At 52.8% G+C, this 25,198-nt stretch overlaps 1 long non-coding RNA gene across 1 annotated transcript in view; it reads right to left on the bottom strand.

The window, feature by feature from the left end:
- Positions 1–1,611: 1,611 nt before the first annotated feature.
- The window catches only part of LOC119707399, a 48,707-nt gene continuing 25,120 nt past the window's right edge, over positions 1,612–25,198 (bottom strand). The window contains exon 4 of the long non-coding RNA XR_005258761.1: positions 1,612–4,049. This is a non-coding gene — a long non-coding RNA (uncharacterized LOC119707399). The remainder of the gene's footprint in view (positions 4,050–25,198) is intronic.

Below are 25,198 nucleotides of genomic sequence, written 5' to 3'. Positions count from 1 at the left end.
TTCAGAGGAAGACAAGGCTGAGATTGTAGTACCTAGGAAGCCCTGCTGCATGGACTGTGACCCTGCCAGGAGCCAGTCTCCAATGGGCAGGTCACGTCACCTCCCCAGGGGCTCACTCCTTTGCCCAGGGACTGCCTGGGTGCAGAGTGAGGCTCACTGTCCTCCCAGTCCCCAGCTGCTGTGCCCCCGGTGCAGGCCTGTGCCCCTCAGCAGGACAAGAGCTCTGTGGGTCCCCTCCATCTCGCCAGTGCAGAGGCTGGCCAAGGGGTGACATGGGGAGGCTGAGGTCCACAGCAGAGCACCTGCATCCCATCCCAAGGGCAGGTGACACTTGGCCATGCAGGCCTCCCAGGGAACAGCAGCCTCTTGCTGCCCCTCACTTGGCCACAGCTCTGTGCCCCACTCTCACCCAGGTTTCCTCTGCTGAGGCCAACGCTGCTGGTCAGGGTGACTGTCCAGGTGGTGCCACCAGCTGCGAGCTTGTCCCCAGGAGCACAAGGCCTTGCTGGCACACACAAGGGCTGCAGCAGCACCTGCTCTGGGAGAGCTGTGGCTCATCTGGTGCAGCCCAAGGCCACCCCGCACGGCAGCACTTCCATTTCAGTCCATGGCGCGGTGTGCTGCGGCGACGGAACCGTGGGGCCAGTGGAAAATGGGGCTCTGAGCTCATGCGTCTTATTTTAGCTCCCCATCCTCTCTGGAAGCTATCTCAGGCATGTTTTGGGAATACAGCAGGTATTTTTATGAGTGGGATTTGCAAGGGTATTTTCATCTTAGACTTGGAGACAACTGGGCCTGCTGCCAGGTTTAGGAAGCACAGGGGCAAGAAACATGAAACTAGTGAGAGGTAGGCTTCCCACTGGGGCTTATATTTAGCTGAGGGGAGCAGGAGCACTCCAAAATGTCCTGCTTGGTGCTCCCTGTGCCAACCATCCCTCAGCCAGTTCACTGAGGCCAACCTTGACCCAATCCAGGAAAGGCAAGGGGAATGTGTCCCGGGTGATGGCACTTGTCCGGCTTGGCCCACCTGGCACTGCCGAGACCCCGGCTGCCCTCTGGATCAGCTGTCACCAGCAGAGCAGTGGGTGCAGAGCGAGCTGGATGTCACCTGCACTGGGGGAGCTGCCACCGAGCAGCACCCACGGCAAGGACAGTGAGGGCTGGGAGCACAGCGCTGGCTGGGTGCTGCTCTGTGCCCGCGGCGGCAGAGAGGAGCTGTCGGGCAGGATGACCAGCCCAGGACACACACAATGGGCAGGGTCCCCTGGGTGCCACGGGGCGCAGAGCTGCTGCCCAGTGGGGGATGACAGCTGACAGCTGAGCTGGAGGGGCTGGGGAAAACCACGACCTTGCAGTGACACGGGCCTGGCCGTGCCATGCTGTGGCCGGGAACATGAGCCGAGCAGCTGCATGGTGGTGCTTGGCCAGGGGCCGAGGTGCACGGGCTGCTGGTAGCCAGCACCAGAGCTGCTCAGAGGCCCCTCAAAGACCCTCCCTAGCAAGCACGGCCAGCTCAATCCAGAAACAAAATGCCTTCCCAGAGGAAAAAAAAAAAAAAAAAAAAAAGGAAAAAAAAGAGACAGCTTCAACCAAGCAATAGCCACAGGCAGGTTTTGTTTTTAAAGCATTTTTATTTTCTTCATTTTGAATTGGATTTTTAAGTGATTTGTCTCACTGAAAATGGACACATTTTGAAATCCCATGTGTTCCCTCCTCTCTGCCCAGAGGGGGTTGGCTGCTGACCCAGTGCAGCGAGCTGGGGGGCTGAGCCACAAGCTCCTCATTTTCTGTGGCAGCTTTGTACCTTTTCCAAAGCAAAGACAGTCTTCAGAAAGGGGTAACCTCAAGCAAATACTCCCCCTCTCGTGTGCCAGTGACTGCTTTTATTGCACCTGGCAAAGAGGGCCAATAGCTGGAGGGAGCAGAATCAGAAAACAAGATTTCCTTATGACTTTCTATTTTATAATCAAACTAAGTGCAATGTCATGCCCACCATCCAGTGCAGCCCAGCACCTCGTAAGGGTTTTAGGCCAGCACTCGCTGCTCTCCCTGTGAATTCCCAAGAGTCTCCTGAACAACCAGCACCGATGAGACACAGCACAGGAGCCCTTGAGCTCCAGCTCCACCGGCACGGCTCGGAACGCCCTGAGCCAGGCCTGCCCCACTGCTCCAGTGCCACACAGCACCGAGGGGACCTGGTCCTTCGAAAACGTGTTGGTTTTGCACCACAACACAACAGGAGCACGTGATGCTCCACCATTTTGGCGGCCGCCCTGTGCCCGTGAAATGGTGTCGGCACAGCTGCACCACCAGTGGCTGCCATCGCAGCCCCACTGATTGCGGCGCCCTTGTCACGCCGCTCCGCCAGCGGAGCTAAATTAGAGCAACTAATTGCACGTCTCTTTGAAACAATCAGAATGACAAATCAGTGGTAATCTCTTCAGTTCTAGAGGGAAGCTATTGCGGCTCGTTCACAAGGATTAATCAGCTTTTCATCAGTGTTATTATACCAGCGCTGCCTCAGGAGGAGCCCCGAGGCCACGCTGGCTGGGCTCACACCACAGGGACACGGAGGCCGCTGGCGGAGCAGGCAGCACAGCCAAGCTGCTCGCTCTCAGCCCTTGTCCATTGGCAGAGCTGCCACTTCCACTCCCAGGCTCTTTGGCCCTTGCTCAGGCTCTGCCCGGGGGGCTGCACACTGTGGGCGGCAGGGAGCCTGGAGGGAGGCTCAAGTCAAATACACCCCGCTCAGTGTGACTCTCCAATACACAAAACCATTTTAATGATCACTGCCAAATCAGAGATCAGTCAAGGAGAAACAACTACAGGTCTCTCCCTTCTACATAACGAGCTGCAGGAGACGTCCTGGTGCCCCTCCCCAAGCACAGGGAAGGTTTTCTCCATGAACCACCAGCAGTGCTCTGTGTCTGTCTGGGGCTGCTCCACAGAAATCCCAAACACCCTGTTGAGCAGGAGCTGTCAGCAAGCAGAGCTGGTGCCTTTCAACTCTTTACCACCTGCACTCTGCAGAAAAGCACTCAGCAGCATCCCTTCTTGGCTGATACTCAACATCCAGAGGACACAGGCTGCTAGGGATGAATGACCTAGGCTGGGCTCTCCCAACCCTGCCACTGCTCCATGGCATCACCACACCCAAAAAAACCTCTTTCTGCTTGGCAAAAGCTGAAATAGGAGCACGTTCATCGACCTCTACACTTCCACTGCATTTCATGGCAGTCCCAGAGCACTTTGCATCTGCCCACACATGTTAAGAACAATGATGGCAGGGAGCTTTACTGAAAATGCCCAGAACTTATGCTGCAACCAGTGGTATTGCAATTTGGCCAGGGCCTAGGGGGAAAGGATGCTTGAGGGGAGAAAAGCAATTTGTGATACTACTCCATGGACAGAACTGACTGCTTGTTTTTCATGGGCTCCTCTTCCACTATCAAAGACCTTTCCCTGGCACGCAGAGGTTCTTTTTCCCCACCAAGCAGAACTGAGCACACAAGTATGAGCATGGGGTATGCAAGGAAGAGAGGAGGAGGCCATGGTGCTGCTACAAAACGCCCCAGAGACAAATTCTTGATCTCTCATGCACTCAGACCAACAGCCCTCAGTGCCCTGAACAAGAGGGCTGAAGCACTACACATGGCTCTGCTGTGCCCTGGAAAAATTCTGCAGCGGGCACATGGCATTTCAGTCTCCTGTTTCAGTTTACAGGAGCACAGGTCATTCATTCCCCTCCAGCACAGCCCTGCTATCTCTGGCCAAGGGGCTGATGCTGGCCTGGGAGAAGCCTCTCCACCAGCATTGCCATGGTGAGCCTGCCCATGGGTTCACCTTGTACCAAATGTCCTGGGCACTGGGCATTACCCTTCCTTAGGTGCAGGTCAGCGCTGCTGCCACGGAGCCCACCCAGGGCAGCAGCTCTGAACGGGACAATGCCCAGCCTGGCAGTGGGAGATGGTTCTTGGCATCCAGGAGACAGTCAGCAGCAAGGCCAGCGTGGTGTTGCATGGGGGCACCGTTGGAGTGGGAATCACCATCTGCAAGGCATGGAGAGAAGAGAGGATTAGCAGAACTCAGCCACAGCCATGGAAGCCCAGCTCCCAGCAGCTCCTCCTGGCTCAGACCCTATCCCTGCTCAGCCAGGAGAGAGGCTGGCGTTACGTGGTCCTGGATCAGGGCCTGAGGCACCGTCTTCCATGGGAAAAATATCAGCCTGCAGCCCATTGCTGGGGCTGGGGAAGGGTGTGCACAACAACACAGCAGCACTCAGAGCAGCTGAGCACAGCTCTCCTGCTTCCTTTAATAGCTCTGTGCCTGCTCTGCCACATTACAGTGCTTGGATCACACCATCAAAACTCAACAATGCACTTGAGTTACGTAAAGGTCCAGCTCGTGGAGAAGAGGCTCTTGACGTTTCCCCACAGCAGGCTTTTAGGGTACGTTAGGAATGCTAAAACCATAGATGGAAAGTGCATGGAAAGGTGAAGTCAGGCGTCAGGGTCCTCCAAAACAGTTAAACTAAACCTGCTGAAAAACAGACAAGGAAACATACAAGGTCACACGCTGCAGCCAAAGGACCCTTGAAGCTGTTTACGGATGGCAAACGTGCACTACATGGCATGCATAACTTCCATTTCCCACTAGCACGTGCGTGGGCACACACCAAGTATAACATGTACATAAAATAATACAGGGAGATATATTTAAGTCCTCTTCATGCACACATAAAGTCATCATCCAGGCAACAAACTTTGGGTGAATTCAAAGCCCTGAACTAGGAGAAATCCTTAAAACCAGAAGAGCTCTCTCAACTAATTGTCTCTCACACCAGAAGAAGTCTATATTAAAATAAGCCAATCCTTTTTTTTTTTCCTTCTGCATAAGAAAACCACTCCTACCTGGATTTGCCATGCTGCTGCTGGACCTTTGATGCACACAGTTTACCCAGTGCACATCAAAATGCCCATGAAGTACAGCGCTGTACCTGCCCTGCTCCAGATGATTCTCTGCACATCCCCACTTGCAGCTTCACTCAGACCAACTCAGAAAAGTCTGAAAGTCAAAGCATTGCTCTCAATCAGGGAGTGTCACGGTGTGTTTCGTAACTGGGGCTCACAAACACAGTCCTTCCCCCGTGCACAACAAAGGCATTTGGGATCAAAGGAAAGGGTTAACCCCCACGCAGTCATCGCTTGGAGTCCTGGAGGTCTGAGCGCTGCCAACTCCTGAAAAATGGCCACCAGGCAGGCAAGCTGCTGAGAATCATCAGAATAAGATTGGAAGGTGTCCACATCAATCAATCACTTGTTGACAGATGACTGGAAGCCCCCACTGTGCCCGTGGACAGCTGACCAACTCTGGGCTTAACCTGGAGTCTAACATTAGCCTGTTTGCTTCGTGTGGGTGGCTGCTGCGTTATGACCTTAATAGTCAATCAATCTTGCAACGAGCAGTCTGTCTGGCAGAAACATTCATTATCCATCCTATTCATGCATTGAAAAGCTTTATCTTCAAAAACTCTGCGTCACTTAGGGAGGAATAACAGAACCCTGAGCAAGAAAATAGGCCCAGCCCCAGTTTCTAGGGGAAATCCAGATGTTGGGGCCGAGCTCCCACAGCCGCTGCAGCCCCAGATCCAGGGGCACTCAGGGCAGGGCTTGGCCTCCCTTTTATTTCTGGTACCTATTCAGGCTGCTTTGAGGTTGCTGCTCTTGCACCAGCAACTGCTGGAATCAGTGCCAAGAGGAAGACAAGGGGGAGAGATATAAAAGGACAACAAACACACATCAATTAAACCTTGCAAGCTGTTAGTCACACTAGTTAATAAGTTCTTTCTATCTGCAAAGTGCTCTTAGTGACAAATCCTTTAACTGGCACTCAGAGCGTTATTATGGCTTTCAAGATGCCTCTGTCTTTCATGTGCAGCTTCTTGTACACATGTGAGTGCTCCCCGTTGCGCAGTCTGTTTACACTAGTTGTGAGAAGACATCATCAAAGCAAACTGAAAGCAACACTAAATGCTTGAGAAAAACAGAATTTATTCACTGCTGCCTGCTCTGAAATCGCCTTTCACTTAACAAACCACTGCAAACTGCAGTGGCAGGAGCCGGGGAGCTGGGCTGGCACAGCAGCCCTCGGCCTCTCCGGGCATCCCCAGCAGCATCCATCTCCCAGCATCAGTCAGGGGGACCTGAACCTGCTCCAAGCAGCTGAGACCTGGTGGTCACAGCTCCAGGGATGAGGAACTGCAGGAGCTGCCCATCCCCTGCTGTGGCCAGGGGTCCCAAGCATGGCAGTCTGTGTACCAGAGCTGTGCCTGGGACAGGACAAGGGTTGGGAACCACAGCAACGCCCCAAGGGTCCTCACCATCACTCATCCCAGCCATCCCTGTGCCACGGGACACCCAGAGGGTGGTAGAGGCATTGTTTCAAAGAGCTGAAGCCAGACAGCTTTGTGCAAGGTGAAGGAAGGAGAAGAGCTCAAGAGGAGGGCTCCTGCCTCACTGACTACCTGCAGAAGCTGGCACAGGGTGAACACCCACAGGTGCCCCTCAGGGCAGTCTGCAGAAGCCCCTTCATTGCTGGCTGGTCCCTGTTCAGGAGAGGGGCAATGAGAAGGTGGCTCCATCCTCACCTGCATCACACAACATCCCAGGAGAGCAATATGTGACATACAGCACAAACACACCAGCACCAGGGAGGATGGGAGCCAACCCCAAGTGCCCTGTCTGGGGCCAGCGGCCACACAGCACCACAGGATGCCCTTACAGAAACCATCCTCTCCTTTCTCAAAGTCAAAGCAATTAGGGCCCTGCAATGTTAGATTAAAAAAGAGACAGTTAACAGGAGATCTTCCATAATCCTTCACACTCAGGCTGCCAAAGCAGCCTCAGTTCAGCAGGCCTTGTCCAGGCTGATTGTATGTCCTGAAAAATGAACAGTAACCTGCACAGAAGCAAGTTATGTTTCTGCAAACTCTCCTCCACACAAACTAAATATTAATCACTTTAATAGCCATTAGTATGTAATGGTCATTCATTAAATTCAGGAAAATACAGGGCCTCAAAGCAACCATGTCATGGTTTCAGTACCTGGGGCACTCAGCACACAGCACCTGAGCTCCCTGTGCACGGCCTGTTCCAGGCCACTGCTGCCTGAAGCCACCCTGTTCACGTGGCACCCCCCTGCCAGTGGCAGCACAGCCACGCTCCCAGACCGTGCAGCAGGAGCAGCACTGCCACATCATCACCTTCTGGGTGTGCACAGAGAGCAGCGCACTCTGCTAGGACAGCCACAGTGCGTGCTGAGCGGCTCAGTGCCCTGCTTGACCTGGCACCCATCCACGCAGCTCCTGCAGCAGCGTGGCCCAGCACAGGGGAGCTGTGCCACTGGGGAGTGGGATGGCAGCAGTGGCGTTTGGGGGCCCTCCAGGCTATCAGTTGCAGGTGACAGCATTAGATCTGCTGCCCCAGAAAGTCCTCTGTGCAACCTGGCCTCCTCCGGCTGGCTCAGGCCTTCACGGACGGTGTCAAGTGGCAACTTTCTCAATTCTGACCTTGCTGGAATTTGCTGCTGGGGGGGACACACCAGTCCATAAAGTTCCCATTAGTGTAAAAGCAGATGTAAGCACTTTGCTGGCAGAGCTCAGCAGCAGGGAAGCCTGCAGTTGATCAGTTCTGCCTCGCTGGTCACTGCAGTCAACAGGAATTACCGCAGAGGGTTCCTGTGCCCCTCTCTCAACACCCACCCCTCCAAAAAGGATGGTTTAAAGAAACCAGCCAAGTTCAGGCAGCACTCCAGGATAACACAGTAAATCCACGTGATACGTGCTGAGGGGAGCCAGCCCCAGGCAGGAATAGCCAGCAGGAGAGCGGCGTGGATTTGTTTATTGCACAGAACAAATCTAAGTATGGGGACACGCTGCTGCTCCCGTGAGGGGCTGGTGACTGCAGGGCCTTTGTGCCACATGACTCAGAGCAGGAGCCAGGGACAGGCAGGTGGCAGCTGGGACTGGCCTTTGCCATCAGCTCCCCCAAGGACACCCGGCACCCCCGGATTGTCACAGCCAGGGAGCAGCACCTGCCCCTTCCCACAGCACTAAGAGCATGAGGGGACTGCCAGACCCTGGAGCACCTCCCTGGGCTGGGGACCTGAGTGCAGCCCCTCAGACCCTGGCCACCAAATGGGCCACAGTGCTCAGCTCCAGGGAGGAAAAAGGCAGCAGTGAAGGCTGCTGTGGCTGTGGTGCTTCCTGTCACTGGAGGTGTGGGACTGCCAGTCCTCCACCCCCCGTGCTCCCTCTCCATCATGCTGCACTGAGAACCAGCACCAGCTGACCTGGTTTCAGCCAGTTTTCCTTCATGATTAACACTCTCCGGGCCCATGCTCGCTCTGTTATTCTCACCAAATTAAAGAGCAGTCCTGGATCCTCGTTAGATTTGCTCACATTTGAGCAGTGTCATGTGGTCAGTAGCCCATGGCAATACACTAAATTAAAGGCCTAATGCAGAATCCACCTACAAGCCTGACAACTAATGAATCGAGGGCTTCAGGCCCCAGAGGAGCTGTGCTGGGATGAAGCCACTTCACACCGAGCCAGAGCAGAAGTGCAGTCCCTGGGCTGTCATTCAGAAATAAAGAGTTGTTGAATTTTATTCACCACAGGACACAGAAACAACAGCTTCTCTGTAACTAACACTGGTTTGCCAGAGAGCCAGGCAGCAAGGAGCCCTCTCAGCACTGATCCCCCAGGGCACAGCAGCTCCTGCCTGAACACCAGAGGTGCTGCAAATGACCTCCCACTTGGCTTCAAGGGACTGGGTATGAGTCCCCATCAGGAACGCACTGACTCTTCCCTCTGGTCAAAATTAATACCTCCACCCACCCTTCCAAACCAGGCTGGTACTCCAGAGTGCACAGCACAGCCCCTTCCTGTGCCCCCAGCTCTTCCTCCGTGCCCCAAAGGGCTCAGGGAAGCTCAGCTGCCCATGCCACAGCGCCCAGCCCTCACTGGCATCAGCCAGCACTGATGGGGCTACACATGAGAACAGACTGCGGCCCCACACTGGGCTGTTAGCACCCTCTCCCCGTGCCCAGCAGCAGCTGGGCAAGCACTGGAGGTGAGCTCTGGGGCCAGTGCTGCAGCCATCAATTTTGCTCTGAAGCATTTCAAGTTGGAGCTGAAGCCTGGAAAGGTTCAGCCTGTTGCATCAGACAGCTCCAGCCCTGCAAAGGTCAGGGCTGTTTTGGTAAGGAGCTGTTTGCTGAAGCCTCCCCCTCCCCCAGATCCCTGCTCTCGGCCACAGGCTCCTGCACCCACAGCCCTCCCCGTGCACACACACTCACACTCTGCTCAGCCTTTGGAAATGGAGGAGCTCCCCACCAGGACACTGCTCCTCACAGTCAGCACACGTGTGCCACGAACTGTGCAGCCCTCCTGGGGCACCCAGCATGGCACTGGGGGGTCTCGCCTCCTCTGTGCCCACCCCTCGTGCCCCTGCTACAGCTGGGAGCCCAGGCAAGCCCTGTGCCAGCGAGTGGTGACCTCTGGCCAGGTGTGCACTGCCAGTGCCACCACCCACTGTGCGTTCCTGATGGTCACAGTCATGGACCCAAACCGCCCTCCTCATCTCCAAAGCAGAGGCAGACCCATGGCACGAGGACAAAGCAAGGTGTTCTCTGCTCAGGCTGCTCTGAAACGCCCTGGGAGGAGCTGCCCCAGAAAGCACCACACTGCAGAGAGGGCACCCAAACCTTTGGTCTTTGGGGAACAGGAGAATGCTCCCAGTGACCCCCAAAACTCCGTGCTGTGGGGTGTGCAGACTGGTGGTGCAGAGCAGTGCTGGGAGCAGCCAGCCAGGACTGTAAGGGGAGAAGGATGGTGTGCTCTATCCTAGCCACCCTCCAGCCAGGCACAGGCGATTGTCCCCCTCTCCTCTCTGCAGCTGGCATCCACCCATCCATCCATCCCCCCATCCATCCATCCCTCCCAGTGAGGATGGCAGGGCAGGGAGGAGAGCTTAAGGCTGAGATGTGTTAATTGATGCTGGTGCACAGCCCATCCTCCCCACATTCCTCCATCTGGACAAGGCGCCACCACTTCTCTAAAACCATCTTTTCATCCTAAAGCAAGAGCTGCATTTTAACATTAATTCTTTTTTATTCCTAGACAGACTTAAATCTCATTAATTTTAAGACACTTCAAGCTCTCTTTAGCAGTCCCTAACATAATTCTCCTAACTTAAGATACAAGATACTAGATAGAAGTAGCCAATCCCGTTTATAATTGTATATATGACCAGCAATTCAAATTCACTTCCCTTGATTTAATGTCCTATTTGTATTCTATCAATAAATGGAGTTCTCAGGACCATACTTAAATGGAAGCAGCACTGTGCTCTGATAGCCAAAGCCAGCAAAAAAAAATTGCATCACTAAACTAAAATGTCTTGTAGTATATGATTCCTTGACTTATTGTTCTCTCCTCTTCACTGCACTTGAATATTAACTGTTGTATTAATAGCTCACTCTTAATTATCCATGAGTAATGTACTACAACCAGAAAATTAATGGAGGGAAGCACCACAAAAATGGAAAAGAATTCTTCCTATCCCAGATATATTTTCAAGCATACTGTGAGAGGAAGAAGATACACACACTGCCTTGACACAGCCAGAGAAGAGGCCAGTGCTGCAGAGGGTCCATTGCTGATCCCTGGGGATGGGTCCTTGCCCTGCTGGATTCTGCTTGCCATGGGAGGGAGGTTCTGAGCAGGGGTCCCATGATGATCCCAGAGTGGTCTGGAGAGGGGCAGCAGAGCCAGCCAGTGACTTTGGTTCTCCAGCCCAAGATGAAGGAGCTTGGTGGGACCAGAGTGAGACATTTACAGGCGTTAAGGAAGACTTTGCCACAAAACACATAATTCAGCTCCAGAGTTCACTGTAGAAGGAATCTGAACTTGAAAAGACTGACAAAGGACAGGGTGTTTTCATGGATAACGTGGATTCTTAGGGTTAAACATTACAGCTGATGGGAGTGCAAAGATATGCTGCACCCCTCGTTCATCACCACCATCTCCAAAGAGCACCTAAGAGGGAGGACTTCTCATCCCTGCCAGGACATTTCCCCTCCCTAGGAGCCTGTTGGAAAGTGCTGCTCACCATGATGCCATGACACAGTGTCTGCCCCCGAGCTGGGACCAGGGACAGTGCCAGCATGGTTCCTCCAAGGCAGCCAGGAGCTGCACAGGCAGGGCCACCGCATCCATCTCCACGGGTGGAATCCTGGGGCTGCTCCAGAAGACTGGAATGGTGAGGTGCCTAATTAAATATGTGCCTCCCAGTGCTGGAGCCCTGCAGCAGCCATGAATTATGCAGCGGCTCACTTACATGTCAGCAGGATCACAATATTGATGAGCTATCCTGCATGTAATCTGATAAAAACCAAGATAAACTCAGCAAAAATTGAGTGTAATATGATCCTTTCCTTTCAATAAACCACTTCCAGTCCAGCACTGGGAGTGTCTCTCCAGGCTGCTCACCTCAGGCAGCCAAGCCCATCAGCTGCTCAGTATGGCCCAGCAGGGGCACGGAGCAGCAGCGTGCTGACAGCATTCCCCTGCACCTGCAGGGCAGCACTGGGTGCCTGCGAAGCCTACCTGGGGATATCTCTGAGCCCTGGTGCTCTCCACAGCGCCAGTGCATTCCAAAAGGTCTGTGTTTTGGCATTTAGATTAATGCTGGAGACAGGGAGGAAGAAGTTGCCATGGCTCACCCTGACTCCCTCCTCTCTGAGCAAGTGAAGGATGACAGAGTGCAGCTCCCACTCGGAAATGATTTCCAGTGCTCTCACAGACCCAGGTCCAGCTCCAGCTCCCGTGACAAGCCAACTGCTTTGGAAACCTGGGCTGGATGCTTTCAGTACCCTGAGAACAGCCAGCAGCACAGGCTTCTGCCCTCAGCTAAAACACAATCTCCAGGAAGCAGCTCGAAGAGAGGGGAGAGGCTTCTGGCCACGTTTGATCACCAGACCCATGCAGAATGCTGAGGAATGTGAGCCAAGGACAGAGGATGCTGCTCCCTGCCCCAGCACTTCCCCAGTATAACAGGGACTGGGGCTGTTCCCTCTGAACTCAGCAAGACCTTCAGAGAGCCCCTGTGGCCAAGCAGTGCCCTCCTGCCCAAGGTGGGGGAGCCCAGCCCACCCCCCTTCCAGACAAAGCCAGAGGCAATGAGCAGGCAGCAAAGTGACTGCCCTCACCTTGGGGACACACGCTGGAGCCTCCTCAGCAGCCTCATTCCCAATGTTCCTGTCCCCTCAGCTTCAGGGACATAATGGGGAGATCACTTCATTGACAAGAAACAAGCAGTGGATGAAGTATAGACAGGAAGGTCACACCAACTCTGGAGCCTGTTGGACACTGGCAGGGGCTGGGGATCCTGTGAGAGCCCATAAACCCCACCAGCAAGCCCCATGCTGGCAGGTCATTGCAGAAGAGGTGACCATCAAAAGCTTGTCTGACCTCCTGAGGGATGTTTACCTCAGAGCACAAGAACAAAGTTTCAAAAGCAGAACACTGCTGGTTTTCTCTTAAAATGATATTTCAGTGTAAAGAGAGAGGAACACAAAGACATAGAAAGACTCAGACTGGGGGTTCTGCCCAAGAGAACCAAGAAATGGCAGAAAAAGACCAAAATAAATGACTGAGGAATGCACAGACCTCAGTAGCTGAGCAACTGGCCAGCTCCCAGCTCTGCTGCCCCTCTCTCCAGACCTCTCTGGCTCGTGGGACAGCATTAGCTGGGTGAACCCTAGCTGGAATCTGCCCTGAGAGTCAGGGGTGACAATACCACAGTCAGCACCATGTGCCAAACCAAGCAAGCACAGGCAGCACCAGGCTCTCCACAGCCACAAGTCCCTCTGGTTCCTGACGTTGCAGGAGGGGCCTGGATCCAGCCAGGTCCTCCTTGCCCCAAGGGCTGCTCTCCCTCATGCCCAGGGGTCTACGCTGGCCCAGCAGGTGCAGCTGGGAGGGAATTGGGCTGGCCCAGCACCCTGCAGGGGTCTCCAGCCCCACTGATAAGCCTACAGGGAGGGACAGGAATGCTGCTGCCTGGAGACGCCTCATTTCACAGATGTGTCTGTGTCTGCGCAAGAGAGAAACTTTCACAGTTTTAGTGCTTTTCAAATATTTTAATGCAAGCCATTTGGTGTCATATTTTTTAAAAAATGGGTACCAGCACAAGCTACATGCACATTAGCAACTGTCTCTCTATTAGTGTAAATACAAGAAGCAGAAAAGCACAGTCTGACTCCTAATCCATATGGTTATTCCAAATAGATTGCATGGTCTTAAACTTTGGCTTATTAGACTGGATCTTACATATGGAAAGAATTAAAATGCTGGATTTACAGTGCAGGCTAATCAGAACATGTTTAAATAACGATGCCCCAGCAGCCCCAGAGGGTCACAGCCTCTCAGACACCTGGTGGAGAGGCTGATCCTGCTCCCACAGAAAGCATCTCCCCAAAGCCCGGCGTTGCAAGAGCTGCACCGTGGCGCAGGGCAGGGCAGGATCCAGCCTCCAGCACTCCAACCGAGCCGGCTGCAAGGAGGAAATACCTCATTTCCCACCGACTAGTCCATACAAGCAGAGACAATAGGGCCAAGTGTGCGCTGCCGGCAGTGCTCCCGCGTTCGAGTGCTGGCCAGCACGGGCTGCTCTGCCCTGACTCTTCCTATCTGAAAAAGCCATCAGCACGGCTGCTCCTTCACTTAGAATGAAAGGTCACTTCAGGGCTTTTAGGGTGTTTTTTTCAAACAAAAGAATTATCTCGATTTGAAAAAAAAAAAAAAAAAAAAAAAAAACTTTGCCCCGAGATCACAAAAGCTATTAAAAGCAAGGCATGATATCACTGTGAACAAAGCCAGAGCTCATGGGAAGGTGGATATACATTACTTACTTCTGCTAATTCATTTCTGGACAAGGCCAGACTCATCTTGGGTGCTTCAATACTTCCATGTCCACCACCACAAATCTAAACCTATTCCCCCACCAGTCTCCTTACAGCAATCCAAGCCTCTCCCCTTTTATTCCACTGATGTTGTTTCCGTGTGAGTCAGTTGCCTTTTTATTGCTCCTCTAAATACAGCTTTCTCCAAAGTTGCTGAATTTCTAGACTTGGAAGCATGACAGAAGAATGCACTGATTCACCCCCCTCCACACAGCTGGCTGACACCTCCCTGGAGCCTCTCACCACAGGGAGGGTGACCAGTGTGAGCCAGTACAAATCCAGCAAAGGAGATGTGGTCTGGGGAGCTGGAGCCCAGCCACCTCTCCAGCCATCCTGGACTCTCCAATCTGCCTCTCTGCTGACCAGATGGCAAACCCCAAACCTTGTCCCATACCAGCCCCGGGAGTGGTCCTGTATTGTGCCACACCACCCAAGCTTCAGTCAATGTGCTGGAGCCAACGCCATCCACAGCAGTCCAGCCCCCTCAGCTCCACCCAGACTCAACAACACTGATCAACAATGCTCCCTGTCCTGGGGTGTCATCAGAGGCTGTGCAGAGCAGAGGGGAGAGGGTTTCAAAAGCACAGCCAGCCCCTTAATGGCTACATCAAGTGGCAAGTCAGTTATTGTCTCTTTAACTGCCAGAAAACATCAGCACCAGGGACCCAAGTGGGTGCTGAGTGTCTCCTCCACTCCTTGGTTCAGGGAAGTGTGCCACAAGCTGAAGGGCAGCCCATGGCCAGGGAGACCAAGGAGCAGGATCACAGCCCCAGCCCACACCTGCTCCCTCCTCCTCCTCAGCCCTGGCCACAGAAAGCCACGTGCTCGGCTTCCAACTTGCAACCAGGAATGAAAGCCAGCCCCTCCATGGAGCTGCAAGGGGGCTCAGCTGTGTCAAGCTGGCAGCACCCAGCACAGGGCAGCTTCCTGGGCAGGTCCTGAAAGCACAGCTGAAGCCCAGAATGGTTTCCCCATGCTCCGTACTGCCAGCCATACAGGAGCACCTTATTTGTGCCAAAACCATCGTCAGATTCTGCTGCCAAAAGATGCAGAGGAACTTGGAAAGGCCACAGATGAATAGCACAGTTCAAACCATCCCCTTGGTACTGAGAGTAGTTCTGCACAAACACACTGCACTGACTATGGCCTAACAGGGTCTTCCTCTCTCCAGCCTCTCATTACTGAGGATCAGGAAAAGAGAAGGAGTGTATGCTCCTTTTGGTTTTTAAGGAAATTATTAAATTGGGCTCAACTTTTCATCTTTCCCACAAAAAGGTGCTCTGTCATCTCGTGCCTGTTCACCTACACAAAGACGAGATGACATCTCTGGCTAAAGGCCGACAGTTCTGCACCTCCTTGTCACTTTTAACAAGAAAATAATCCTGCAGAAACACTTGAAAAACAAATCGGTGTTGACACTCCTCATCTGCTAGGTACACTTTACAAAAGGAAAGAAATACTGCATTAGCGTTTGACCTCCTCACCTCTCTGACATTGGAAGAAAATAAAGAGGGAAGGCTCAGAAAAGCTGATGCTGAAGTGAGAATGTCAGGAGAGCAGGCAGAGCTCGAGGCTGGAGCCCCCAGCACAGCGGGCAGGGCAGGGCAGGGCTGAGCCAGCCCAGGCAGAAGGGAGCTGTGAGCTGAGACCATCGAGGAAGCTGCAAGGGGCACACAGGAGTCTTAGGGACAGGTGAAGAGATGCTTCTGCAGATGAGGGCATGAGAAATTAAAGAGGGACCATCACCAAAAAGCTCCTCAGTGCAGCGAAGCCCTGAGGCTCTGCCCTCAGGCTCGACTCAGTCCCTCCATGTGTGTGAGCAAACATCCTCCCACTTGTCTTATCCCTACCTCACAGCAGCCCTGTTCCAGCTCCATCCTTGCACCACTACATGGCTGTGTAGTGCTGAGTGGCTCCTTGCACTCACAAGAGACTGCCTTGTCCTCTAAATGCTCCTGAACCACGCAGCACACTTCCAGCTCCTGACCTCTGCAGCAGGAACGAGAGGGTTTCCTCAGTTCCCAGCACTGTCAGCTGCTCCCTTCATTCTGAGCACGGTGGATTTCACCAAATAAGTCATGCTAACCCCACCTCCTCTTCCCTGAGCAGAGGCTACCAAGAAATAAAACTGAGCTTTGTCTTCTGAACAGCCAGACACTCTCCACGAGAATGCTCCCAGCACAGGCAGCTTCCCTTTGGACACGACACTCAGGTGACTTTCCACGTACTCAGGCACCAGATGGTTTCACTGCTCCCCCAGTGTGGCTGGGCACAGCTCTGCTGCCAGGCACAAGTCCTTGCCTGTAGGAGGTGGGGGCACTTCAAGGAACTCCCAGAAATATTTTCCCACCGGTAGCTGTCGGCCTGAGCTAATGCGACATGACACGTATCTCACCAGGAACAATGTGCTGACATTCAGAGCCTGCTCGCCATGTTCCCAACCACTGTCACTGCAGAGAGACCACGGGCAGGGGGATACATTTCCCCCCTGAGCTTGTTTCAAGCGCCCCTTTGAGGTGTCACTGCTCTGGAAGGCCTGGCCGTCCCTCCACAAGACAGCTTTGTAACAGGTAGCACAGTACCGTGGTAATGTCAGCTGGAACAGGAGGACAGGGAGAGAGGCAGTGCTGCCTGAACAAGGAGTCTCCTGCAAAGCCACTCTCATTAAGTGTCCAGGCACAGCAGCAGCTTCACATCCTGCAAAGATGGCCCTGCACTCTGCCCCATCTCTGTAAAAGGTGCAGCTACACATGGGAACAGGAATCAGACACGAGTGCCAACTGTTCACGGCCTAAAGACAACCCTTCCACCAACAGCTCCTAAAGACAACCCTTCCACCAACAGCTCTGTCTGAGACAGGGCTCTCTATCTGTCCCTGCGACACCCCCAGGAAAGGGGATGGGAAGTTCTTGGGCCAGATCCCTCCAGGCTGCAGGTGGGGAAATGCAGGGAGCATGACGGAGCATGGTTTGTGTGCTGAAACCCCGACACCCGCCCGTGCCCTGCTTACACAACAGCGTTACACAACACGGCTCTTCCCTGGGTTGCATAAGGCCAGGACAGGCACACCCGAAACCCCAGAGACGGCGACGTGCTGGGACAGCAAACCCACCACTGGTCACCCAAAAGCACATTCCCACCATGCTGCCTTCCCACTGGCACTTCCAGGCCACTCCTGAGAGGAGGGAGCCCAGCACAATGACCAGAAGCATCACAACATAGATACCAGGAGGCAAGAGAAGCAGCTATTTCACCACATCCTGGGAAAACGCTGATTTGACCCCAAATCACGGGACCTGGAGAGCTCTTTCTTGCTTCACAAAGAAATTGTTGAAACTTTTGGAGAATTTAAAGTAAATTTTGTTAGAGATCATCCATGGCCAGCCCAGCACAAGGGGCAAGCAGCAGTTCCATGTATCTGCAGGTTTCAGCTGGGTGACAAAGGCAGCACCGTGGTCACCAGCAGTTTGTATCTTCTACTCCAAGCTGTTGCAAGAAGGAGCAGCACTGCCAGGTGCTGCCATACAGCAGGTGTGAACTCCTGGTCTCTGTTTCAAAAAATCCATCCAGTACGTCCCAGTGTGTGAAAAATGAAGCACCTACCACAACACACAACACAGAGAAGGCTGCTAGGAAGGATGAGGCTTAGGTTTCTCCCCAGCCACTAAAGTTTCCATTTTCTGCACCCAAGCCAGTTGCCTGCAGCCTGAGCAAGGATTTACAACAGCATAAGCTTCAGAGTCCCTCTGCTTCTCAAGGAAGTATCAGGAAATAAAAGGGCAATTGCATTAGTCAGCCATCAGGAGTTCAGGGTTTCTGCTTGGTTTCAATGACAGCAGGTAAAAAAAATTGCTCAGCTGCCTGACTGCAGCCAGCAGCCCTGCAGGAGGCCAGGCACATCCCTTCCCAACGTGCTGTGCATGCCACACAGCCAACACCTCTGCTCTGGTAGCTGCCAGGACCAAGCTCAGGTCATCCAGTGCCTCCCCCTGCCAGAACAAGTCCCAGCAGGAGCCACTGTCTCAGCCTGAGCTCTGCTCTGCTCCAGCAGCTCTTGCCTGTGCAGGGGGTTGATGGAAATGCAATGCCTGGAGGGTCTGAGCATCCTCATGAGGTCCTCCCCACTCGTGGGCTGGTGTGGAGCATTTCATCTCTACTGAAAGTCCCACCAAGAGGAGATTTGCCTCCTCCACAGCTGCATCCCACCAGCACCCTCCCATCACCTCGGGACACCAGTCCTGCTCTCCGTGGGCCCTACACCCACATTCTCAGCGGTGGCAGATGTCCCCATCAGCAAGGTCACAGACGTCCCCACCCACCTGTTAGCTCACAGCCTGCTCAGTGGGAAGGCCACCCACATCTGTGGGAACGCTTTTCAAGGTTACATTATGAGCAAATTCCAGTTTTTTTCACAACATAACTAAGCAAATACCACTATCCAGATCTGAAACTCATCCTTGGAAACCTCAATGACATCCTCCCTCTCCCTCTGTGTGTCCCCTCCACACAGCTCATGGCTGGTGACCAGCCAGCCAGTTTCACCCCCGGTGCAGCCCCAAATAATTGGTTTCTTCCCTCATGTAATAGATCCTAAAAGGCCACTGCAAATTCTTTCAACGAAAGCTGAAGTAGCCAAATACAGCTTCTACTAGCCTCCTTCCCTCTCCTCCCCCCAGATATAAATTTTATACTTGGACCTACTAAAGTTGGCTGAAAATAATGATAACTGACAGATGCTGGGTTAAATAGGCCACAGTCTTTCCCTCGGGCCTAATTTAGACCGGATATCAAAATGATACAAAATATCATTGCTTGCCTTCACTCCATCAGGACATCTGTAGACAGACCCATATTAACTCCTTCCTGGGAATGTTGTGTTTGCACTGTCACCTTTCAAGAAAAAGCACACTTTTACCTGATCTCCTGCCCTGGATCCCATGCTCCAAGGTGGCTCCGAAGCAAAGTCTCTTCAGTTCCAGCCCAGCTTAGTGCCATGTGCTGGGCAGGTCACACCTGCCCCTCGTGGCACAGCAGCCTCAAACCATGACCCATCCGTGGCACTGCAGTGTTTGGGGCAGCAGAACCCCCAGACCAGCTTGGACACACGGCTTGCACTACTCAGGACAGGTAATTAGAGGCTGTATTTTAATGAATATGCACAAGGGGGCAGAGTCAGAGTTGTGCACCTGAGGTAAAATTATGCATATTTTAATTTTTCAATACTTGGCAGTGCAATCTGACTTCACTCACTTGGCCTCCTGCATCTCCTTTCCTAGGAGGCTTGTTGGGTTTGTTTCTCTTCAGAGGAAAAGGAAACATTATGAAAGATCTCCTTTGCATCCATTGAGCACTCAGGGTAAAGCCCAGGAGCAATCCCAAGCCCCAGCCCAGACAGGGTGATGCCACATCCTCACTGGCACCTGCCTGCACCAGAGGCAATGGGTCCATCCATTGACAAGACTGAAATGTCTAACTACCAAGTCTCATTTTCAGTTGCTTATAAATTTACCAAGGATTAACTGATCAGCCCCAATTTTCCTTGGCAAATACATCAGCTGGACTGGATATATTGATTTGAAGATTTAATTCAGAATTTCTTGGTTATTTCTGAGAAATATTTCTCATGTAAACTCTCCATCTCTCCCACTCTCTTCACTCTGGAGGGCAAAGGCACATTCCGTGTTCTGAAAAAAACATGAGTTTGATTTACAGAGTTATTGCTGTCACGTAGTTACTGTACTAAACAACGAGCAGTGAAAGCAGCTCCAACAGAAGCAGCAGCATTACAGCCACCTCCACTCCACACCTGCCCACAGCTGGCTGCAGCTACAGCCCTCAAAGCTCTCCATCTCTGAGGGCTCAGAGCTCCTGAGGTCTCAACAAAACCCACAGAGCGGGCCAAGGCTGAAGAAAACACAGTTGGTGCTTTAAAGCGAGGCTGAATTCAAAGAAAATCAGTGCATCAGTTTAGAGTTATAAATGTTAAAGTCTGGAAGGGGATCATTTGTGCTCCTATAGACTCATAAAACTGTATTAAACATTAAGTACTATGTTAAAAGGACATTATTTCCAAGTCCCAAATCGAGCATTCAGAAGTTAGGAATGCCTCTGCAACCTGCATTTGACCTTGTTTCTTTCAATTGTGACAGACTTGGGTTGCACTGGCTCTCCTCCAGGCTCAGGAGGAGAGGGTGGGTGCTGGAGCTGCTCTGTGAACAAACTGAAAATAAAAGTGGTGGGCACTGATGCCATCAAAATCCAGCTTGGCCTGCTGGAGCTCAGAAGAGTGAGTACAGCAGACAAAAGTGGTTAAGGGAAGCCCCTGTGCCCCCACAGAGCACTGCTTGCTGTACTCACCACTGGCAGATGCTGCCAGGCTTCAGACCCTGTGGGGCTGGAGAGGGCAGCCCCCAGAGCCAGGGAAGCAGCCTGCTGCCCCACAGCTTCACTGGGAGGCTGTGTTGTGGAGCTGCAGACCCGGGAATCCTCCCCAGCCCTGCCTTGGGCTGGATGAGTCCTGCTGCATGCTGGATCTGAGGTGCAGGGCTGTGGGGAAGGGCACAGGGCAGCAGGGCACAGGCTGAGCTGGGCACCGGGTGTGCCGGTGAATTGTGCACTTAAGTGGACACTGAACACAGCTGACCTGTCAGCGTGTCAGCACGGGGACTCCTAATTCCAGCCTGTGTCAGGGACAGCCAGCAGCCTCAACATAATTGCAGAGAGGCACAAGCTCATGGCCTGGCAGCAGAGATGCTGCCACTGATCTGACATGTGCAGCAGGGCAAGGCAGCAGCAGCCACCCAGGATCAGATGCTCTGAGCTGCTGTGCAGGGAGCACCACGGCCCAGGGAGCTGCTCCTCTGCCTGCCAGCCCTCAGCAGCCTGCAGCACCCCAGCAGAGCCCAGCCGCTGCTATCAGCAAGCTCTCCCTCCTTCAGAGGGCAGGGACAACAGGGATGCCACAGGAAAGGGATTCCCTCAGCCTGTGGCAGCCAAGCAGTGTCTATCCCTGTACCTGTGTGGTACCTGCCACTCTGCCATGCTGAGGTGTCAGGTTAAAGAGCCAAAGCATGTCAGAGCCCCCGACAGCAGCTCTGGTGGTTTTACTCACATTGGTAACAAATTAAACTTTGGGATTTGCAAGGGACAATGGCAACAGATGTTTTGTGGCACTGCACCTTTCCTGGATCTCACCTTTCCCCCATGGCAGTGTAAAAGGTAGGAGACCAGCATCACCTCTGCTCCCGCAGAGATGTGCAGCCCTCTCAGACATCACATGGAAACTCTTCCTGGGGACAGCTGCGAGGGAGGGAGAGGCAAGAAAGCAAGAGAGCAGTGCCCCAGGTTGCCCACATTTGTGCAAATAGTTGCTGGGATTCCCAGAATACACAGTTTGCTATCTTATTTTCCAAACGAGAAGCCAATTTTCTGGAATCACTATGAACTGCAGGCAGTTATGAACAGGGTGATGCTCCCACTTCTCAGCCCTGCACTGCAGGTTGACCAGGGCATGCTGAATGGCCAACACAGAGCTGTCAGACAGCCCAAAGTCCCCGAGGGCATCACTGCCAAGCACCTTCCCAGCAGGAGAGCCCAAGGCCTGGATCTATGCCCTTACCTGGCAAGGCAGGGGCTCAGGCTGCTCTCCTGCACAAGGAATAAATCTCTCCTGCCCAGGGAAGCTCTGCTCAGTGCGCAGCAGGATGTGCCACTGAGCTGACACCACCACCAGCTCTCTGCAGCACATCCATATGGCTGGCCAGCAGTGGGCATGTTCTTTCACTTACATTTCCCTCAAGTTTTGATACTACACCAGGAGGTGCAGCAAAGCAGTTTCATGCCCAGGGTGATCATACAGCCAGATCATGGTGAGAGGGCTTTTCCAAGCAGCAATGAGACAGCACCACACATTAGCCAGGTCGTGCTGAGCTCAGTCCAGGCACAGATGTCTGAGTAAAACCTCTCACCTTGCTCCAGCCATGCCTCAAGGGGCACCCACAGGTATCCCCACGTGCCTCACACCTGCACACTCCCTGCAGAAGTAAATCCAGGCCTGGCAGCAGAACCAAGCAAGGCAGTGGCTGTGAATGGCTGCTCCCCCTCCCCAGCACCAGTGCCCGGGGTGCAGGCAGCCAGCATGGGCTGCACGGCTCAGGGGGCTCCCATGGATGCCAGGGAACAAAAATCCCCCAAGATCCAGAGGAGCACACCCAGACCATCCCTTGCTATCTATTTCCACCCAGCCCCAGCCACACTCCACTGGGATTGAAGAGCCATCTCTTCTCCTGGCCAGGTAGTATCTCCTCTGTGAGCAGACAGAATAAGGCAACAAACTATTTCATTTTTACTATTTGTATTTGACCTTTTTATATTGTTTGCTTTTTCCAGCATAATCCCTTAAGAACACGACTGATGATTTATAACAAAAGAATATCTCTATAGTGGGTGCCTTGCTAGACCTCTCTCCTGCTGCTTTAGAGTGATTTACTTTTGGATTAGCCTCTGATAGAGAAGGGCTCGGCTGACGATTTGCCCTCGTATATCAAAAGGGAAATCCTTAAGACATCACTATAAAACAGCAGGAAAGAGCACCTGCCTGACTCATAAACTTATATGATGTGGTTTAGTCAGATAGGCCATCTGCTTCCCTTACATACCCATATGTCCTTCGCTGCTCCCCGCTACCTCACTTTGGTGATTTTCTCCTTCACTTCCGCAAAGCCAGAACAGAAATGAATCGAATGATAAACTTTCATGCAGATGGAAACAAGTGCAGTAGCCACTGTGTCTGCCTTCCAGTTACACAATAAATAATGACAGTGGAGGTGAGGAAACACATGCCTGCTCTTCATTAGAGCCATCATATAAACTTAATGTGCCAAATCCTGCCCTGGCCTACACCCACATGGCTTAGCCAACTCGGGTGAAGAGAGGGAAGATCCACTCTTGTAGTGTGTCCTTGCCAGCCTCCAGCTGTTCCCAGCAGGAGCAGGCCGTGGTCCCCAGCATGGCTGCACACCCATGCTGGAGCCTCTTCCCGTGGGCAAGGGGTGGTTGTTCAGCCAGGGCTGGCCTCAACTATCCCAATGTTTAGGGAAAAATACAAGAACCTGGAGATTACTCGCATCCCTAGGACAGGAAAACACCCTCCATCCTCATGATTACCTATTTAGGGACTGACTGAGCCAAACTATATATGAAACCTTCATTCCCAATGACCCAACATACTTTTGTCCCCTGAACTCACCTGTGTCCCTTTTGAATCCACTTTTGTCTTGGCTTCTACAACAACCCGTTAACTTCAGGGCCAGATGTGAACACCATGACATAAAAGGTATCCAGCTTCAAAACTGCTAGTAACTTCATTATGTACCCCCAGCTCTTGCCCTAGAAGAAAGCAATTAATTGTTTTCTAATGAACCTTTGCCTTCCACACATGACTGCACATGGCTGGCCAGCACCCCCAGGGACCATCCCAACACTTCTTTCCCACAGGGACAGCCTGCTCTTCTAGCCTGCCTCACACAGAAGTTCTTTCATGCCACTTTCTCCCCCTTTCAGCCTCTTCAGAGGTTTGTTCTGCCTTTTTTACAAGACAGGGCTTGACTAGCACATCACTCGCTATATCCAAAATGTGCTTGCAAAGACCACTGCAGCTTCTCCACAGGGTAACTTTGTCTGGTCCTCTATGTGCTTTGGTCATGCACAGCCATCAAACACTGCTGTCCCTTCACACCTCTTGTGAGGAGAAAACCGACAGATCCTATTGCTTTGTGACCCCAGCCACAATCCCAAGGAAAACTCCAGCATGCTGGTCCAGGGAGGTGGGAAGTGCCCTGCATGGAGGCAGAGCAAGCTGCAGGCACTTGTTCTGCAACGAGATCATGTCTGCATCACCTGGCCGGAGAATTGCCCTGCATGGAGGCAGAGCAAGCTGCAGGCACTCGTTCTGCAATGAGAGCATGTCTGCATCCCCCGGCCTGGGCACGCTGCTGCAGTGCAGGGAGAGGGGGGCTCACACCAACCAGCCCTGGGGGCACAGGGAAATCAGCCTCCCTGCAGCTCAGGGGGAAAGAAAACCTCCTGTAATTTACGTCCTTTTTTAATGTTTGTCTTGCTTTTTAATTTTAAAAACCGAGTCCCTGGGAGTTCATTTTTCTCCTCTGCAATAGAGGAAGGCGAGCGGAGGTTTTTCCGGCTCTCTGGAGAGCTGCCTATAGCCTACCACAGAGTGGATAAAAACCCGCATAAAAAGACCACCCAAGGGACTGGGAAAGTGGTCCCTAGAGGGAAGAAAGAGGCATTTTGTTTAGAAAGGCTGAGGCACAGACAATTACCCAAAGCAGGAAAAAAAAGCCCGGCATGAAATCTCCTGCTCAGCTTTCCCCTCTGAGAGCCCTGACAGGAGCTCTGGCCTGCACCGTGCTGTGCCATGGGCAGCAGAGCTGCCAGCACAGGAGAAGGTACCAGGGAGCACACGTGCACACACATGCATGCAGCAGCACGTGTCCTTAGGGAAAAACTGGCAGCATCTTGGGCACAGGAAACACTGCACTGCCCTTCCCCTCAGAGAGACCCCAGTCTATTGCTCACGAACTCTGTGGAGCAAATGGCTCGAGTCCCACTGCTGATCTCCACGGAGATCCAGTTATTGCAACACTCGGAGCGCACTTAGCCATGACGTGTCCCCTGTCTGCTCTTGCACACCCAGCAACAATGGCCTTGCACACCCACGAGGGCAGCAGCCTGGCTGGCCCTGCTGCCAGCCTGCAGTGGCAGGGCAGGGAATGCCCAGTGGTCCTGCCACAGGCAAGGCAGAGCACAGCTCCAGCAAGGACTCTCTCAAAGAAATTAAAAGTGGAAAAGGCATCGCATTAACCTCCTTAATTTTTCATTTCTGACACACACTGTTTTCTCCTCATTTCAAAGAATTCCAAGTTAATGTCTGGAGGGCAGAAAAATCCATTTCCCAATATGCCTGCTGCAGCTTTTTCACCAATCGACTGCCCTTCCTGGTACAATCACTGGGACATTGATTTTTTCCTTTTTTTTTTTTTTTCTAGAGCATCATCCAAAAATCTATCAATGCAAACAGCATCTTTGAAAAAAATACCAGCAACACAAGGCAGGATGCTTCTTCCACCCTTTAACCCCGATGCTGCAGGAAACCTGT

Source organism: Motacilla alba, chromosome 15 (assembly GCF_015832195.1).
Source record: "Motacilla alba alba isolate MOTALB_02 chromosome 15, Motacilla_alba_V1.0_pri, whole genome shotgun sequence".
Classification (NCBI taxonomy): Eukaryota; Metazoa; Chordata; class Aves; order Passeriformes; family Motacillidae; genus Motacilla; species Motacilla alba.
This window is presented reverse-complemented; position numbering and strand designations above follow the sequence as displayed.